The following is a 20623-nucleotide window of genomic DNA, read 5'->3' as shown; positions in this document are numbered from 1 at the left end:
TAAAAAGTCTGTTTATGAAAAAATAGCATCATAAGTATGTGATTGCATCAGGATCACTGAAGAGCCCCAAGGGAGGCTGGTCCAGCTACCCTCTGCTTGCATCACAGATTTTCAAGAAGAAAACACTAGCAGGAGAGGTTTCATTAGGGAAAAGAAAGAAGGCAAAAGTTAGTAGTCTGTATTCACCTATGTGCTTTAAAAAAAAAAAGACCATATTGAGCAATTTGATAAATAGCCAAGGTCGAGTGTAGTATTATAAAGTATTACCATTGGGTACAAGATGGCCAATAGCACTGAGAATGATCAACAACTATTTTCCTCTAACACATGTGTAAACCCTCTAAAAGGTTAGGGGCTAGAAGAAACTAAAGGCTACCTCTAATTGGAGAGAGCTGTGAGTACATCTTCCACTTTATTTTTCAAGAGATAATGAGATCATTCTAGCAAAAGGGTCAAAAGCATCCCAAAAACTGCCCTCTCATCCCTCCTTGTTTTTACCCTTAGAATGGGGCTGTCAAAACATGGTGGTTTTAATTGCACTGTTATGATCTGCATCAACTTCTTTCCTTTGTAACTGTCTCCAGCCGGAGCCTTGGCTGGCTCCCTGGGAAAGACAACTGCACGTCTCATGGAAAAGCCAGACAGCCTCAGAAACAATTCTGCTTGGAGCTGCTGGACAAGAGCTCAAACCTTTTCACTCTGGATAATACTTGTCATTGTCAAATAAGTGATTCACAGATGGGTTTATATATTTCTAGATGGGATCATAAATGATCAAAGTTCATAGATGTTGGAGCTGGGAGGGAATCTTACAGATTCAACTCCACATCCTAAGGGAAGGAAAAAGAAATCCAGAAGTTCTTGCAGCTAGATGTAGTCAGGAGGGAAACTAGAACCATGTTGCCTGGCTTAGAGAGGAGCAAGGTTGACTCTAAGGATAGGCTTGTTCTGCTGAGCCCTTGAGCTGTTAACCAGGGGCACTGCTTCCCTGTGTAAAGGTCACTGAGAGGAGTTTTTCTGATGACTTGTTACCATGGACGTGTCCCTGCAGCATCTGTGATGTTCAAGAACAACGTAGTACAGGAAGATAAAATGGCATGGGGAGGGCTGGGCAGGGGACAACCATGCCACACCCAGCTGAGGTGTGAGTTGGGCAGTCTATATGGTAAATTAAATTCCAGTTCCCAACTTCTGAAGTGCCCCAGTAGCTAACCAAACCACTGTAGCCACACAGTCATCTACCCCTGTTCTTAAGTTCAACACAGTAATTCTTATATGCTTCCAGCACTATGAGAAAGTAAGGGGCTGAGTGGCAGAGAAAAGAGTGAGTCATTTGGCCTATTTAAAAGCCATAGTAAGGTCTCAGATTCCAGCACTTACCCACTTCCTGGCATTACAGGTGGCATGTGACATGAATTAGTCCATTGCCAGGAGTCAGGAGTCACCAACTTCCCCAAGTCTAGCCACACCTCCTGCCCCACCTGGTCTGACTGCAGATCCACTATTTGCTATCATCACCAGGAGTTGAGGTAAGCAGGTATTTTTAAGATTTTTTTTAACTGCATTGATACCAAGAACTCTTCCAATATTAAAATCTCAGGTAAGCACTTCGTACTTGGTAACATTCTAATTCCCATTTGAAACAGTTTCCAAATGCATTAAAATCTGCCCAACTTTGTTTTTCTGTCAGACTTTCTGTTTCTATAAATACACAGCATGTGTCCTAATTAAGTTCTTATGTGAATTGTGTTAAGTCTGTGAGTTTTAATGACTGTTAAAATGTTCTGTAGTTTTGTCCTTTTATTTCAGGAAATTCTTTTCCATGTTACCCTCTCTCTGGTTTATATTCCTGTGTGCAGGCAGCTCATTTTATTGCCAGCTGCTGTTATTCATTTTCCTCTTAACTGGAGGAAGATGGGTCAAGTACCAGTTGTGGGATATGGAAGAGGGTGGCATGTATCCTCTACAAAAACAGCTATAAAAAGGATAAACAGCATCAACAAGGTCTCAGTTACCAACTTCCCAATGGGTTGTCACTGGTAGTTGGGGGAGATGGGGTTTAATTATCTCATCTGGAAACACATAAATAGCACAGCTTTCAATTATAGACTATGTAGTCTTAAAGGACTGGCCAAGGTTTCAGGGTTATTTTTTAAAGATTCTAGATTTCAATCTATTTAATTCTCACATATACAGATTATCAGTTTGGAGTTGCTAAACTCTAAGACTGTGACCGCAGAGATGAAGTTATGATTACTCTTGTCTTCTAGGCTTCCCCCAGGCCCCCTGAAGCAGACATGCAAAAGGGGCTGGGAATAGCACATGATGAAATAATGAAGTATTGAGTAGGTATTACTAAGCAAACTCAAGCTCTTCCAAACATATTGTTTAATTTCTGCCTCTCCCTGGCATTGGCACCTCCTGATGCTTTTCTGAAAGGTTGTCAATTACTAGGAGCTGGAGGAAATCCATTTTTATAAAGTCTAAGCCTCTTAAATCTCCATTCATTCATGTCTTTGATCAATGATTGACAGAAACTGTAGCTTTCACCAATTTTGGCTGCACTGCTAGAGCTTATGTAAGCCTTGCTTCTTTTACACCCTCGTGCTTGGTGACCAAAGGTGCACAGCACACTGAGTGGGCCAGTGGATCTGCTGAGTCCTTAGGCCGTTGAAGTCCTGGTGCAAAAAATAGTGCAGCAAGAGAGCAAGATGCTGGACCAAACCATTACTGTGGGAGTAATGAATTAAAGGGATTTCCCTATTCAGAGTGCCTGAGTCCCCGTAAGTGATGAGGGTCTTTCATAAAGAATCCTAACCGTATCCCCATGAAGCCACTAATTTACTGGAAAGTAAATTGGGCAGGGAGATTTCTATCCAAATTGGAGCTTGGCAAGTGGAGAATCAAAATCAGTTTATATTCAACTCTTCCTCCCTTTATCTGCCAAAACACAGTCCCTCAAATAAACTGAGGTTTGGTAACAGAAGCAAGAGTATTCTACTGTCTAATTTCCACTAGTAGGGTGACCAGCCTTCCTGGTTTGCCCAGACTGTCCTGGATTTAGTGCTGAAACTCCACTTTCCTGAAGCCCCAAAACCCCATGCAGACCAAAAAGGTTGGTCACTCTAAGAGAAAGAGACGGTGCACAACTTTCAGCAGCACAGTCCTCACTAGCAAGAAAATGCGGCCATTTTCAACTGGATTCAGCCCACCCAAATGTTTCCAGGTAGTGCAGGATCATGTCATCCAGGCCACAGAAGGTAATGAGCATGGGTTGCTGGAGCCAGAGGAGGGCCGGGAGGGCCCAGCAAGAGACCCAGGTATCTGGTATATCATTTAGACTCATTCGCAATTGGAAATGAAGTAACTAGACAGTGTATTCTCTCAAAGAGTTTTGAGTCAAACATTGGGAAAATCAAGGGATAAACATAGAAAGGATTTGAAAGCCATGGAAATAATGTAGGTTGACTTCAAGAGATAGGGTGTCAAACAACATAGGACAAAAACGACAGATCGGACTTACCTCAAACATAGGCTGCCTAGTTACTTAGAGTCCCAGGGAACTTCAAACCAAGAGGAGGCTAAGATTCTCTATTATCCTGCCCTGGACACAGAAGATAACTTTTTCTGAGAGAAAACCTGTTCATCACTCCCTCACACAGGCAAATTGAAATACGGTTATTTTCCGTCACCACAACTCCAGTGCCTGCTGCATATGCTCAATACTCGTGGTGTGTGCATATTACGGGCCAGGTTCTGTGCTGTGCTAGGGATATAAAGGTAAAAAGTTGAAATTCCTGCTCTTTGTGGAGTTTACCATTAAATCCTCTGCCCTCACAGTTTCTCTGGCCCAAGATCATGAGACCATAAAATTTACTGGGCCAGAAGGTAAAGTGAGGGAGTGGGAGAGGAGGGTTAAGAGAGGGGAAGAGTGGGGAGTAAGAGGGGGGCAGACCTCTGTCAGCTCTAGACCTGCTCTGCGTTCCTGCCCCCAAGGGTTTCCAAGCTACTGAAAGCTCAGCCTTCTTATTAATATGAATATGTGGACACCCCTGTAGGGACAGAGGTTCAGTTGTAATATATGAGACCTGTGATTTTGTGATAGAGTCAGAAATATATATTTGGTCTTTATCCCTGGGTCCTGGTAGAGCTCCTAAAACCCTTGTGATTTCCTGAGTTAGAGGATAGTCTTTTGTTATTCAATATAAGCCTCTTTCAAACATACTCAAGTTCATGCTAATGAGGTAACTTTTGATGGGCCTCTAGCTAGCTTCCGGGTGGGGCTGCTTGCCCATGAACCAAACGTGTGATCAGAGGGTTGGAACTTTCAGCCCCACCGTCAACACCTAATCTCCAGGGAGGGGAGAAGGACTGGGATTTAATTGCCATTGCCCAATGATTTAATCAATCATGCCTATGTAATAGGACCTCCATAAAAACCCTACATGAAAGGGTTAGGAGAACTTACAGGTTGGTTAATGCAACCGCTTGGCAGGAAGGTGGCAAGCCCCCAATTCCACAGGGACAGAAGCTCCTGTGTTTAGGACCCTTACAGACCTTTCCCTATGTACTCTTCATCTGGTTGTTCATTTGTATCCTTTATAATAAACTGATAATAAGTTGTATTCCTGGGTTCTGTGAGCCATAATAGCAAATGATCAAACCTGAGGAGGAGGAGTCTTGGGAGCCCCCAGTCTGTAGTCAAGTTGGACTGAAGTATGGGTGACCTGGGAATCCACTAGTTATTTTTGGCCTCTGAAGTGGGGATAGTCTTACAGGACTGAGTGCTAACCTGCGGGGTCTGCACTAACTCCAGAATTGAATCATGTTATGGAACAGCCAGTTGGAGAATTGGAGAATTGCTTGGTGTGAAAAACCCACACATTTGGTGTCAGAAGTGTTTTAAGTATGGCCAGAGTTCCATCCATGATTCTGTCATTTGCTTTCCCAGGGAAGACTTTTTTAATAGAACAGCAACCCAGTTTAACAAATAAAATTTTGAGTCCTGATACTCCTTTCTGGCACAGGTAAGCACTTTGTACTTGTTAATGTTTATTATGATGGTAGTGATGATGGTTACCACCTTCATAACATAATTAAAGGCAATACCTATATACTGAAGATAGCTGACCTGATCAGCCGGGACTATAAACTGCTAGGATTCCATCCATCCTGCCGCACATTCTCCTGTAATGGCTACTTTCCAACAGAGCACTTATCCTGGTTTCTATTACAGCTCTATCAGAGCAGGGCTGGATCTGTTTTTATTCTTCATGGTATTCCCAAGGAGAGTGCCTCAGGAAAAAATATACCCATAACAGATGCTTACTAAATGTATATTGAATGAATGAACAAATTCACACACAAAAGAATGAACAATTGGTTAAATGAGCTGCCCCAGAGGCATTTCGGTAAGAGCTGTAGCCATGATCCAGGAAAAGCCCCAGCCAGCAGAGTAAGTAGGCTCTGTTTATCACAGACTGTGTGGCTTGGCAAAGGGACTTGATCAGAAAAAGAAAAACACCCAAACATATGCTGGCCAGTAGTGATGAGCTTATTTTTCTTTTAATAAAATCAGCCTAGCCAGGGCCCCTAGCTTGTGTGATGAAGCCACAGAATAACTGCAGGAGTAGCATATGGCCTGAGTCTGGTCCCAAGAAGCCCCAGTCCAGCCCACCAGCCTAATTATAGCACACACAGTGCCCAGTGCTGTTCACTGTTTGTCACCTGAGACATTGGCCAGACCAGTTTAGGGACATGAAAAACAAACCAGCATTTTGCTAAAGCCCTTGAATTGCCAGGTCTCGTGGTTTCCATTCAGACCATCCGTGAAGGACTGCAGGCTTCCATTGCCTCTGTTGTTTCATTCTGTGGTGAGTCCAACAAAAAGAGAAACCTCAAGCATCCGAAAGTGTGGAAGGAGTTCCTGGGCCTGGGCCTGTGGCTGGAGGGATGGGGGCCTCTGCTGTAAACCCCAGCCATCCACTGCAGCATGGGGGTGCTCAGCCAGGGTCTCTACAGCTCCTTCCTCTGCTTATTGGCCTGGAAAAAAGGAAGGCCAGGTTCACCATGGAGACCATCTCCAAGGGAAGCTGTGCGATTTTGTGAACCTTTGGAGAAGGTTTCATTTTCCTCACCTGTAAAATGTCCTACAGTATTTGTCTTGTGTCTCAGGATGCCCCACATTTCTTCTAACACCAAATAAATGTCACTAGTGGCTCCTTCCTGTGAGTTTTAGGGTCTGAGGGTGTTTTCCAACAGGGCCCTTTTTTCCTGAAATTTCTGTCCTGTTTATCAGATAGAACTAAGGATGGGGCCTCTTTGCTGGACTGTTACTCTCCCCAACATATGAAAACTGGTAGAAGGTTTCTTCAAAAGTGGACTCAATTCATGTCAGTCATGTATAACATTCGCAACACTATTATAAGAGAGAAGGAAGAGGAAGCATCTGATCTGTGCTACTGGCCATTGCTTCCCAGCTAGTGCTTTGGTCCATATTTGTGTCCTTGAGGTGCTAGATTTCTTTCTTTCCTTTTGACCATGTTCGGCACATACTGGCCACATCAACAAAGGGTCTCCAACTTCACAAATGTGTTCTGAGAGTCTCATTCAGAAACATTTTGTGGTTGTTAACCAAATCTGAGACCAATGAGAAATGGTTAAGTCAGTGATGGGGAATGTATGTGATTCCATTTCTAAAGAGCTTTCAGTGACATAGATATATATTTATGCATTAAATAAAAAGAAAGCAGGATAAAAGTTGTATATACAGTATGATCTCAAACATATCTATAAAAGAAGGGAAATACCAACACGTTATGATGAGATTAGGATTGATTTCCATTCTCTGCACTTCTCTGTATTTTAAATTTTTCCACAGGACACACAAATTATTTCCTTTATTAAAGAATATTTTCCTGATTATAGAAAAAATGCATTCATTACTCTTTATAATTTCTGATTCTTCAGGCAATATGACTAGAGTGAGTCTCAAATATAGTAGAGTTTATGTTCCATCTATTTAGAGTGCGAATTTAAGCAGTCTTTAAAAAATACAAAAATGTTATTCACAAGAACATGTGACTATATTAAATATATATTTATTATAAAATTTATAATATATTAAATAAATATATATATGTGAATATGTTGAATATATATTTTGAAAACACATTATCTCACTACCTGAAACTCTTCTAAAAAATAATCATTGTCAACAGTTTGGGCAGTAAACTTTTCCATAAATTTACACACGTGTGTTTTTTATATTTGCACATACATGGTTTTGGGATTTATTTAATATTAATGGGATCATATTATAGGTATTTATAACTTTCTTCTCACTTAAATGTATCTTAGAGGTTGAACTTGTATCTCTATATTGAAAGATCTACCTTATTTATTTTTAACTACCGAAGTATTACATAGCATGGATGTTCCACAGTGTATGCTTCTATTCCCTTATTGATGCTCATTTGCCCTAGTTCCAAGTTACTACTACTATATACTTGAGCATAAGAACAATTACATGTTCAAGGATGTTCACCACAGTATTACAATGAACTTCCTTTACCCAAGCTTTGTGCACATATAAAAATATCTCCGAAGGGAGGCGGAGCCAAGATAGCGGTGTGAGTAGGACAGTGGGAATCTCCTCCCCAAAACATATATATTTTTGAAAATACAACAAATACAACTAATCCTAAAAGAGAGACCAGAAGACACAGGACAACAGCCAGACTACATCCACATGTGCGAGAGCCCAGCGCCTGGTGAAAGGGGTAAGATACAAGCCCCGGCCTGGCGGGACCCGAGTGCCCCTCACCCCAGCTCCGGGCAGGAGGAGAGGAGTCGGAGCGGGGAGGGAGAGGGAGCCCAGGACTGCTAAACACCCAGCCCTAGCCATACGCACCAGAGCACAGACACAGTGCATGCATGGAGGGCTGGAAAGTAGGAAAACAGGGCAGCAAGACCTCTGAGCGGGTCCCAAAGCTGATGCCCCTGTGACAAAGAAAAGCAAGTGCTTTTTGAAGTCTTAAAGGGACAGGGATGCAACAGCTGGACGGAAACAATCCAGGTCACAGTCCAGAAGCTGGAAATTCCAGGGAAACCCGGGCACACTAACCCCCTGGGCAACAGCTCTGAGACCCCTCACAGAGGTAAACAGCCAAACAGCCCCCTGTCCATTACCCCTCTGGGGCATGGCAATAGCAGAGAAGCAGCCCGTGGCTGGCCACACCCTCAGCAAGGGAGCTTCCTCCATACCAGCCGGGCAAGACACAAAGACCCAGTCTACACGCAATTGCCCAACACAAGCCACTAGGGGTTGCAGTTCTCCCAGTAAAGAAAGGCCAGTAGCAAGTGGAAAGTTTGGCTCTCCCAGCTGACAGTCAATAGCACCTATCAACATGAAAAGACAAAAAAATTTGATCCAGACAAGACTAACCCAGACAGCTTCGGCATCTGCTACATCTTCCCCTGAGAAGGAACCTGGAGAGATAGATTTAACCAGTCTTCCTGAAAAATAATTCAAAATAAAAGTCATAACCATACTGATGGACTTGCAGATAAATATGCAAGAACTAAGGAAGGAGAATACAGAAATAAAACGAGCTCTGGAAGGACTTCAAAACAGAATGGATGAGATGCAAGAGACCATTAATGGACTAGAAAACAGAGAACAGGAATGCAGAGAAGCTGATGCAGAGAGAGATAAAAGGATCTCCAGGAATGAAAGAATTCTAAGAGAGCTGAGTGACCAATCAAAACAGAACAATATCTGCATTATAGGGGTACCAGAGAAGAAGAGAGAGAAAAAGGGATAGAAAGTGTCTTTGAAGAAATAATTGCTGAAAACTTCCCCAAACTAGGGGAGGACATGGCCTCTCAGACAACAGAGGTACACAGAACTCCCATGACAAGGGATTCAAGGACGGCCACACCAAGACACATAATAATCAAAATGGCAAAGATCAAACACAAGGACAAAGTATTAAAGGCAGCCAGAGAGAAAAAAAAGGTCACCTACAAAGGAAAACCCATCAGGCTATCATCAGACTTCTCAACAGAAACCCTACAGGCCAGAAGAGAATGGCATGATATAATTAATGCAATGAAACAGAAGGGCCTCAAACCAAGACTACTGTATCCAGCACGATTATCATTTAAATATGAAGGAGGGATTAAACAATTCCCAGACAAGCAAAAGTTGAGGGAATTTGTCTCCCACAAACCACCTCTACAGGGCATCTTACAGGGACTGCTCTAGATGGGAGCACTCCTAAAAAGAGCACAGAACAAAACACCCAACATATAAAGAAGGGAGAAGGAGGAATAAGAAGGGAGAGAAATAAAGAATCATCAGACCGTGTTTATAATAGCTCAACAAGCGAGTTAAGTTAGACAGTAAGATAGTAAAGAAGCTAACCCTGAACCTTTGGTAACCACAAACTTAAAGCCTGCAATGGCAATAAGTACATACCTTTCAATAATCACCTTAAATATAAATGGACTGAATGCACCAATCAAGAGACACAGAGTAATAGAATGGATAAAAAAGCAAGATCGATCCATATGCTGCTTACAAGAGACTCACCTCAAACCCAAAGACATGCACATACTTAAAGTCAAGGGATGGAAAAAGATATTTCATGCAAACAACAGAGAGAAAAAAAGCAGGTGTTGCAATACTAGTATCAGACAAAACAGACTTCAAAATAAAGAAAGTAACAAAAGATAAAGGAGGACGTTACATAATGATAAAGGGCTCAGCCCAATGAAAGGATATAACCATTATAAATATATATGCACCCAAAACAGGAGCGCCAACATATCTGAAACAAATACTAACAGAACTAAAGGAGGAAATAGAATGCAATGCATTCATTCTGGGAGACTTCAACACACCACTCACTCCAAAGTACAGATCCACCAGACAGAAAATAAGTAAGGACACAGAGGCACTGAGCAACACACTAGAACAGATGGACCTAATAGACATCTACAGAACTCTACATCCAAAAGCAACAGGATACACATTATTCTCAAATGCACATGGAACATTCTCCAGAATAGACCACATACGAGGCCACAAAAAGAGCCTCAGTAAATTCAAAAAGATTGAAATCCTACCAACCAACTTTTCAGACCACAAAGGCATAAAACTAGAAATAAACTGTACAAAGAAAGCAAAAAGGCTCACAAACACATGGAGGCTTAACAACATGCTCCTAAATAATCAATGGATCAATGACCAAATCAAAATGGAGATCCAGCAATATATGGAAACAAATGACAACAACAACACAAAGCCCCAACTACTGTGGGATACAGCAAAAGCAGTCTTAAGAGGAAAGTATATAGCAATCCAGGCATATTTAAAGAAGGAAGAACAATCCGAAATGAACGGTCTAATGTCACAATTATCAAAATTGGAAAAAGAAGAACAAATGAGGCCTAAGGTCAGCAGAAGGAGGGTCATAATAAAGATCAGAGAAGAAATAAATAAAATTGAGATGAATAAAACAATAGCAAAAATCAATGAAACCAAGAGCTGGTTCTTTGAGAAAATAAACAAAATAGATAAGCCTCTAGCCAGACTTATTAAGAGGAAAAGAGAGTCAACACAAATCAACAGAATCAGAAACAAGAAAGGAAAAATCATGACAGACCCCACAGAAATACAAAGAATTATTAGAGAGTACTATGAAAACCTATATGCTAACAAGCTGGGAAACCTAGGAGAAATGAACAACTTCCTAGAAAAATACAACCTTCCAAGACTGACCCAGAAAGAAATAGAAAATCTAAACAGACCAATTACCAGCAACGAAATTGAAGCGGTAATCAAAAAACTACCCAGGAACAAAACCGCCGGGCCAGATGGATTTACCTCAGAATTTTATCAGACATACAGGGAAGACATAATACCCATTCTCCTTAAAGTTTTCAAAAAAGAGAAGAGGAAGGAATACTCCCAAACTCATTCTATGAAGCCAACATCACCCTAATACCAAAACCAGGCAAAGACCCCACCAAAAAAGAAAACTACAGACCAATATCCCTGATGAATGTAGATGGAAAAATACTCAACAAAATAGTAGCAAACCGAATTCAAAAATACATCAAAAGGATCGTACACCATGACCAAGTGGGATTCATCCCAGGGATGCAAGGATGGTACAACATTCGAAAATCCATCAACATCATCCACCACATCAACAAAAAGAAAGACAAAAACCACATGATCATCTCCATAGATGCTGAAAAAGCATTTGACAAAATTCAACATCCATTCATGATAAAAACTCTCAGCAAAATGGGCATAGAGGGCAAGTACCTCAACATAATAAAAGCCATATATGATAAACCCACAGCCAACATTATACTGAACAGTGAGAAGCTGAAAGCTTTTCCTCTGAGATTGGGATCTAGACAGGGATGCCCACTATCCCCACTGCTATTTAACATAGTACTGGAGGTCCTAGCCACAGCAATCAGACAAAACAAAGAAATACAAAGAATCCATATTGGTAAAGAAGAAGTTAAACTGTCACTATTTGCAGATGACATGATATTGTACATAAAAAACCCTAAAGACTCCACCACAAAACTACTAGAACTGATATCAGAATACAGCAAAGTTTCAGGATACAAAATTAACACACAGAAATCTGTAGCTTTCCCATACATAACAATGAACCAATAGAAAGAGAAATCAGGAAAGCAATTCCATTCACCATTGCATCAAAAAGAATAAAATACCTAGGAATAAACCTAACCAAAGAAGTGAAAGACCTATACCCTGAAAACTACAAGTCACTCTTAAGAGAAATTTAAGGGGACACTAACAAATGGAAACTCATCCCATGCTCATGGCTAGGAAGAATTAATATCATCAAAATGGCCATCCTGCCCAAAGTAATATACAGATTTGATGCAATCCCTATCAAATTACCAGCACATTCTTCAATTAACTGGAACAAATAATTCAAAAATTCATAAGGAAACACCAAAGACCCTGAATAGCCAAAGCAATCCTGAGAAAGAAGAATAAAGTAGGGGAGATCTCACTCCACAACTTCAAGCTCTACTATAAAGCCATAGTAATCAAGACAATTTTGTACTGGCACAAGAATAGAGCCAGAGACCAGTGGAACAGATTAGAGACTCCAGACATTAACCCAAACATATATGGTCAATTAATATTTGATAAAGGAGCCATGGACATACAATGGCGAAATGACAGGCTCTTCAACAGATGGTGCTGGCAAAACTGGACAGCTACATGTAGGAGAATGAAACTGGACCATTGTCTAACCCCATACGCAAAAGTAAATTCAAAATGGATCAAAGACCTGAATGTAAGTCACGAAACCATTAAACTCTTGGAAAAAAACATAGGCAAAAACCTCTTAGACATAAACATGAGTGACCTCTTCTTGAACATATCTCCCCGGGCAAGGAAAACAACAGCAAAAATGAACAAGTGTGACTATATTAAGCTGGAAAGCTACTGTACAGAAAAAGACACCATCAATAGAACAAAAAGGAACCCTACAGTATGGGAGAATATATTTGTAAATGACAGATCCGATAAAGGCTTGACGTCCAAAATATATAAAGAGCTCACACACCTCAACAAACAAAAAACAAATAATCCAATTAAAAAATGGGCAGAGGAACTGAATAGACAGTTCTCCAAAAAATAAATACAGATGGCCAACAGACACATGAAAAGATGCTCCACATCGCTAATTTTCAGAGAAATGCAAATTAAAACTACAATGAGGTATCACCTCACACCAGTAAGGATGGCTACCATCCAAAAGACAAACAACAACAAATGTTGGCGAGGCTGTGGAGAAAGGGGAACCCTCCTACACTGCTGGTGGGAATGTAAATTAGTTCAACCACTGTGGAAAGCAGTATGGAGGTTCCTCAAAATGCTCAAAACAGACTTACCATTTGACCCAGGAATTCCACTCCTAGGAATTTACCCTAAGAACGCAGCACTCAAGTTTGAAAAAGACAAATGCACCCCTATGTTTATTGCAGCACTATTTACAATAGCCAAGAATTGGAAGCAACCTAAATGTCCATCAGTAGATGAATGGATAAAGAAGATGTGGTACATATACACAATGGAATATTACTCAGCCATAAGAAGAGGGCAGATCCTACCATTTGCAGCAATATGGATGGAGCTGGAGGGTATTATGCTCAGTGAAATAAGCCAAGTGGAGAAAGACAAATACCAAATGATTTCACTCATCTTTGGAGTATAAGAACAAAGGAAAACCTGAAGGAACAAAACAGCAGCAGAATCACAGAACCCAAGAATGGACTAACAGGTACCAAAGGGAAAGGGACTCGGGAGGATGCGTGGGTAGGGAGGGATAAGGGGGGGATGAAGAAGGGAGGTATTAAGATTAGCATGCACAATGGGGGGTGGGAGAAAAGGGAGGGCTTTATGACACAGAGAAGACAAGTAGTGATTGTACAACATTTTGCTATGCTGATGGACAGTGACTGTAAAGGGGTTTATAGGGGGGACCTGGTATAGGGGAGATCCTAGTAAACATAATATTCTTCATATAATTTTAGATTAATGATAACAAAAAAAAGAAAGAAAGAAAAGGGGTATTACTGATAAAACTAACTGTAAATCAATGATTAATGCATGCTCTAAATATCCTTAATTTTGATCACTTGAAGGGTGTCAGATGATCGGCTATGGAGGTACATTTTTCTGATAATATTCCTTTCTCTAAAAAAAAAAAAAAAAAGCAGTTCCTGTGTGGTGACCTCCAATGAGTTCTACACAATGGTATAAAGGGCATATCAAAGTGTGGGCAAAGGGTCTGTTTGTGTTTATATAGAGGATCAAAGCCTAATTGGGTTACCCAGGAAATGAACTAAGATACGATATGAAGAAGAACTTCCAACATCAGCACTCTCTGGAAGAGTCATTCCAGAAGATGATCATCAAAAAACCTCAACAAAGATCCAGGTGCTGCTACAGTTGTAGCTGCATTCATCCCACTAGTTCCTGGACTTGCCATGGGAATGGGAATGAAGAAGGAGATATCTAAGCTGGCCTGTACATACAGTAAAACAACAAATTTGACTGGATCTATACTGTTGGAACTCAACCAAGAATTAGGAGAAGTGCAAGTTGTAGCGCTCCAAAATCTTACAACTACAGACTATCTACTGTTAAAAGAACATATGGGAAGTGAACAGTTCCCAGGAATGGGTTGTTTTAACTTGTCTTATTTCTCTCAGACTGTTCAAGTTCAGTTGGACAATATCCATCATATCATAGATAAATTTTCACAAATGCCTAGGATGCCTAACTGGTTTTCTTGGTTTCACTGGAGATGGCTGGCAATTGTAGGTCTGCTTTGGTTATGTAACTGTATTCCTATTATGTTAATGTGTGTGCACAATTTAATTAGTAGTTTAAAACCTATACATGCTTAAGTTACTCTACAAGAAGATATGTCAAAGAAATAACCAATCTTCCCATGTTTTCTTCCATCTGCTACTTCTATAGCTTTTCTTCTTCCTTCCTAATTACAACCCTTAAATAGAATTCGTGCCTCATATCGAATTTACTGAATATCATAATTCTTCCAAGTGGTAAAGATATCTGAAGACAAATGCTGGGCATAGGAGCCACAGGGCATAAATCTGCAAAGAAGTAAAAAGCTAACCTTTTCAAACAATATTGCTTCTCTCTCACTTACCAACTTTACATCTCCCTGTATGGCCCCGGAACATGACTGGTTAGCCAGAGACGGGTAAGATTCCTCTAGGGAGGAACAACCTAAGACAGGCACAGTCACAGGGGGGCCATCAGGTGAGAAATTGGGGATCAACAGAGGTGAGGCTTAGCACCTCACCCGCCCTGTTTTGAGAGAAATCTTCTGCATCCGTGGATGTTTTATTGCCCTTGTCTAGCTTGGATTAACAGTCTACAGGCACACACCTGATCATCCACATTTGCTCTCTTACAACACTAAACTATGTTTTCTACCTTTATCTTGCATCTACCTACCACTTCAGCATTTTATTAAAAATATAATAATAATAATAATAATAATAATAATAATAATGGGGGAGAAATGTGGGATTCACATATAAATCAAGTATAAAAATCAAACAAATAATCATAATTGACCTGATTGTTTATAGTTCATGATGTGTGATCAAAACCGAAAATTTCTGTGATGATTGCCCTTGCACTGTTCACCATGTAAGAACTTATTCACTATATAAGAACTTGTTCACCATGTAAAAACTTGTTCGTTATGCTTCAGAAGATTGGAGACTGTTGAGAATTAGGCTTGGGGTTGATTAATGATTGTGCATTGAGTCCCCTATACAGAATTTTATTGTTGTTAACAACCATATGATCAATAAATATGAGAGATGCCCTCTCAAAAAAAAAAACTACAATGGTGAGTGCTTTGAGATTGCGTCCAAATTAAACTACCCAAGAGCAGTCCTCAAAAAGAAAAGGGGACACACAACAGCAGGGTAGGGCACCAAACCCTAGGGGCTAGAGTCCATCTATCATCAAGTCATAGCAAGGGCACATTCTTGAAAGCCTGCATTGAATTGCACATGAAATACAAACTCTCTCAGTCAAGAGACTTGGCAGAAGCTCTGTTATGGGTTTAACTCTGCCTCCCCACAAAAAACTCATATGTTGAAGTCCTAACACCCAATTCTTTAGAATGTTTCCTTATTTTGAAAAGTGGTTTTATAGAGGAGCCTGGGGATTACTTCGTGGGAAGCCACCCAAGAGCACTGCCTGGTAAGGAAGAAAGATAACAACACAAGTGAAGAGCACAGCAGGCCTAGGGACTGGGGGATGTCTAAGACACAAGTCTGAGGAAAGGCATTACATGTGACAGGGGCATAAAGCCTGAGGTCCCTGAAGAAAAATGGAAATGTTTCATTGTGGTCTCCTCCACATCTCAGAGTCTATACCCATGTTACAACTTAGCCAGCCATACCATCGTGTGCCCTTCTCTCTATGCCCTTCTCTGGGGAACACATCAGGAGAGAAGAATGAGCATTGGTCACCAGGAGCAGACTAAGAACAGAAAGGTAAGAAGTGCTTGTCTATTACCACCCCTACACTCACATTTACACATCACTTGCAGGATTCCAGTCTTCAAACAGGACCCAGATGTGGCCAGAAGATATTTTCCAAGATTCAGGAATTAAGGTTTAGATTAATACTAGAATAGGCTTCCTACCAAATGGGAGTGGCAACAGAACATTTTGGCTATATAAGAATAAACAGAAAAAATATGGGACCCCTCCTGGGGTCTCCTCCAAGACATGGGAAGAAGTCCCAAGTCCTTTTTCATAGGGAACAGTAACATGAATAAAGTTATACTTTCCTTTTGACTCCACTGACATCAGCTCAACAGGAACTCAAATGAAGAAACAGTGATCAAATTCAATTCTATGTTCTAATGTTATATGACAACACAGAAGTCATAGTGAGGACTACAGGACAGCCATGCACGCTTGCACTATTTGACAGCACAAGGAAGGAGATGAAGACACATTGTGACTTCTCAGCTACCCAAAGAGATGTATTTCTATTACTTTCTAAAGGACCTTCAAAAAAATTTTTTAAAAGACACTCTGAGAAAACTCCCTAGTTCAACAACCCCTGCAATGACCATGGGATCCAGGTCAGCAGTGAGATGTTCCACTTTTAAATCACACCTAAGAACAGCCAGGAAACTTATCTCCTGAAAGGGCGCACCCGTGGATTCACATCAGTCCTCATTCCAATGCGAGAGTTATTTCCACACGCAGACCAAGGAAAACCTTAACCATGCACAAGGGGACTTCTACAGAGCACAATGGCTTATGCTCCATTTTCTGTACAGCTGAAAGCTTCTGGAAATCGTGGGTGCCTTCAAGTCTTGACTAATACATAAGGCCTCTGATACCTGTTAGAGGTAAGACATTGATCTTTACCCTAAACACCTGTATTTTGAAACCCAGCACAACTGGCAGAGTTCCCTCATCTGCTAGACAAAAGGGAAGTTAAAGTTCTGTATTTTTTATTTGCCTTTAAAAGTATGAAAGGAAGTAGACCCTTGAAAAATCCCACTTGTACAAAGGCCTCTGACTGAAGGATGGGGTTATGTGTGGACAGGAAATGACCTTCCCACAAAAACAAGGAGGCACCCCTTTTTGTTTTTCTCTCATTTTCTACATGTCTGCCATGTTCTCATTCATTTTACTGTGTGATAGATGTAAAGAAAGTAGTGATTCTATATAAATCAAGTATAAAAATCAAACAAATATTCATATTTGACCTGATTGTTTATAGTTCATAATGCGTGATCAAAACTGAAAGTTTCTGTGACGACTGCCCTGTACTGTTCACCATGTAAAAACTTATTCACTATGTAAGAATTTGTACACCATGTAAGAACTTGTTCGTTGTGCTTCAGAAGATCCAAGACTGATGAGAATTAGGCTAGGGGTGGATTAATGATTGTGCATTGAGTCCCCTGTACAGAATTTTATTGTTGTTAACTGTTAACAACCATTTGATCAATAAATATGAGAGATGCCCTCTCAAAAAAAAAAAATCTCCAAAGGTTAGATTTCCAGAAATAGAAATCCTTGGTTAAGTGTCATATACATTTTAGTTTTTAATCAGAACTGCTGAATTGTCCTGCCAAAAAGATTATATTAACTTACTCTCTAATTAATAGCATAAGCACATTTTCTTTTTCATATTTAGAGTAAGAGCTTTCTCCCAGATTCCTCCTAATTAGTTCTGATTTAGAGCTCATCAAGGCAATAATCAAAACAAAAGCAAATGCAGGAACCATCAAGTCCCTTCAAACAAGATGACATTCCCGTAAACTCAAGTATTGAGAAAACAGGACTGTTCTGGGAATGACTAAGGAATTGTTAACTTTTAAAGAATACAATACAATAATCACTTTACTTCTACCAATCATGATTTAATAGTTCTTACATGATTCAGAAAATCATTTTTTTTCTATTTTAAAATGGCTCAAAGGAAAACATAACTGCTTGCATTTTCTCATTGTGAGTGTTAAATAAATGCACAGTATCCATAACTCTGATGATTAAAAGCAGCTGAAAGATACTGCAGCCAGGTCATCTCTGCAGCTAGAATACAGCAGTCACAAGAAGTCCCAGAAAACTTAGGCATTTGAGGCAGCTGTGCATTGGCTTCATCTTCCAGCACCTTCCCATTTAGAAAGTACAGCATTTCTCTGCTGTTATTCATGGTCAAACTTCCCCAGAGCGCTGACACTGTACTTTCCCTACATTTCTCCACTTTCTGTTCACTTTTTAAATTTTTGAAAATATTAAAGCAGTGAGTTAAACATAAGAGGCTAGTAAAACAGACAGCTAGCTACCTATCACCCAGATTTAGAAAACGTTACGACTTTGTATAATTTGCTTCAGACCTTTCTTCAAATAAATCACTGTTGAATCTTTCAATACCTAATCTATTTTCCTTTCTCCCTCTCATACTGAAGTTGGTATAAATACTTTTTCTATACATGTTTTATACTTTCACAAAATATGTATAGATCCACTTGAAGTAAGTAGCACTATTTTGTGCATTTTTTAATTTACAAAATAGTATCATTACACAAATATTCTGATACTTGACATTTTTTACTCAAAAACTCTTCCAGGTAACTGTTTTTCCAATGTTGATAGTCATTTCTTTCACATAAGGTGTTGTATTGTATCCAAATGTATGATTATGCAAACAATCTAATTATCATCCATTCATTCACATTTAATCAGCTTCCAAAATTCCCCTATTACAAACTTAATAAGTTTCACTAGTACTTTAAATGGGATCCTTTACATATGTATTAATATACACATATATATGTGTGTGTGTGTGTATATATGTATGTGTGTATATATATTTTATATATGCTTATTAAAAATTAATTAACTGAATACTACAAATATTATAATCTTTAAAAAAGTATTCAGCTCTAAATATTTATTTCCATTATGGTTCCTACTGTGACACATGAGTCACTTTGTGCTAATTATTTTTCAAATTGGAAAATCAGATGAATATTAATTCTATAAAATTTTTTGCATATGGTCAGTTTTGAAAAACAAAATTACAATGTGTGCAATATGGGTGCAATACTCTATTTGTTTCCGTTTGACTGAGCTAATAATCAGGCATCTATCCCTCCCTCTTTCTTCATGTCCTTTGCTGCTAGTCAGGACTGTATAACTTGGTCTAGTCAATGGAATATGAGTGGAAGCTCCATGTGTCTCTTCCAGGCTGAGGCGGTGAAAAGCCATGCATAAATCTCTGCTCTCTCCTTCCCTTTCTGCAGTGAAAGAAGGCCGCTTGTCCCAGGTGATGGAGCTAAAAGATCATAAGCCACCATTAGCCTATAGCCACCATAAGCCCCAGGCTTTTTCGGACCAAACTCCAAGTGAGAAATAAACCCTGTCTATTAAATCATTTAAATTTTGTGGTTAAAATGTTACTGCAGTATCACCGATCCTAACCTCACAAATATGGTTTGTTAATTGTGGTGGTCAAATTTTTCTAGTTCTTAATCAACCTATTATTTACTTAATACATTAATTTCTGACAAATGCATGTTAAAAATATTTTGATTAATATATACCTGTTAATTTCTCTAATTTTTGTCAATTTGGAGTTCATATATGTTTGATGCATGCAGATTCAAAATATCAAGTCTTGATGAACTATTTTTGTATCATTATAGAATGATATTGTATCACTAATAACAGCTTTCATTTTGAATCTATTCTGACATTGATATAGCAGTAACGTTAATATAATTACCCCAATTTTATTTTGATTAATATTTGCCTGCTGTATCATTTTCCTCTACATATAAATACATATGTATGTGTATGTATATGTACATACATACATGCACACACATGCATATAAACATTCAAACACACTCACATTTGTTTATAAGTTGGAATATGTTTTCACCCACTCTGGGAATCTCTGTCTTTTAATGAATGTCTTTGAGCAATTCATATCCATAATAACTGATTTATTTTTACTCATTCCTACCATTGTATTTTGTGTTTTTATTACTGCAGTTTTTGTTTACTTTCTTATGCTCCTTTCCGGACTTACATTGGATTAATCATGTTTTCTTCTGTCCTGTTACTTTTTACCTTGGCTATTTTTAGGAGCTACACACACACACACACACACACACACACACACACACACACACACACACATGCTGTTCTGCTCAAGACTCAATGTCATTTTTAAATCTGAAAATTAAGTTTTTCATAAATTCAGGAAATTTCCTAGATTATCTCTGATAGCCTCACCAACTACTTCATTGAGAAACTGAGGTCCTCAGGCCCTACACAGAAATCTGGGAATTAAAATATATGATTTCTTTGAACTCAGTTCCCGAAACTCAGTCACCCAGGAATTCCAACTTTGCCTTAGATATTTGTATTTCTAATTCTGTCCCCTTCATCCCCTCCTCTCGAGCATTGTCTTCATTTAGACCTCAGCTTCTCTCCCCTGGGATACAGTGCAGTCCTAACA

General features: G+C 39.5%; 1 long non-coding RNA gene across 2 annotated transcripts in view; it reads left to right on the top strand.

Annotated features, from left to right (window-relative positions):
• The window catches only part of LOC118972440 (uncharacterized), a 96075-nt gene extending 75985 nt beyond the window's left edge, over window positions 1-20090 (top strand). For both annotated transcript variants that reach the window (XR_005061419.2, XR_005061420.2), the window contains 2 exons: window positions 1400-1529; window positions 19401-20090. This is a non-coding gene — a long non-coding RNA (uncharacterized lncRNA). The remainder of the gene's footprint in view (window positions 1-1399; window positions 1530-19400) is intronic.
• The last annotated feature ends 533 nt before the right edge of the window (window positions 20091-20623 follow it).

This window comes from Manis javanica, chromosome 8 (genome assembly GCF_040802235.1).
Source record: "Manis javanica isolate MJ-LG chromosome 8, MJ_LKY, whole genome shotgun sequence".
Classification (NCBI taxonomy): domain Eukaryota; kingdom Metazoa; phylum Chordata; class Mammalia; order Pholidota; family Manidae; genus Manis; species Manis javanica.
The sequence above is the reverse complement of the archived record's forward strand: the minus strand, read 5'-3'. Positions and strand labels throughout refer to the sequence as shown.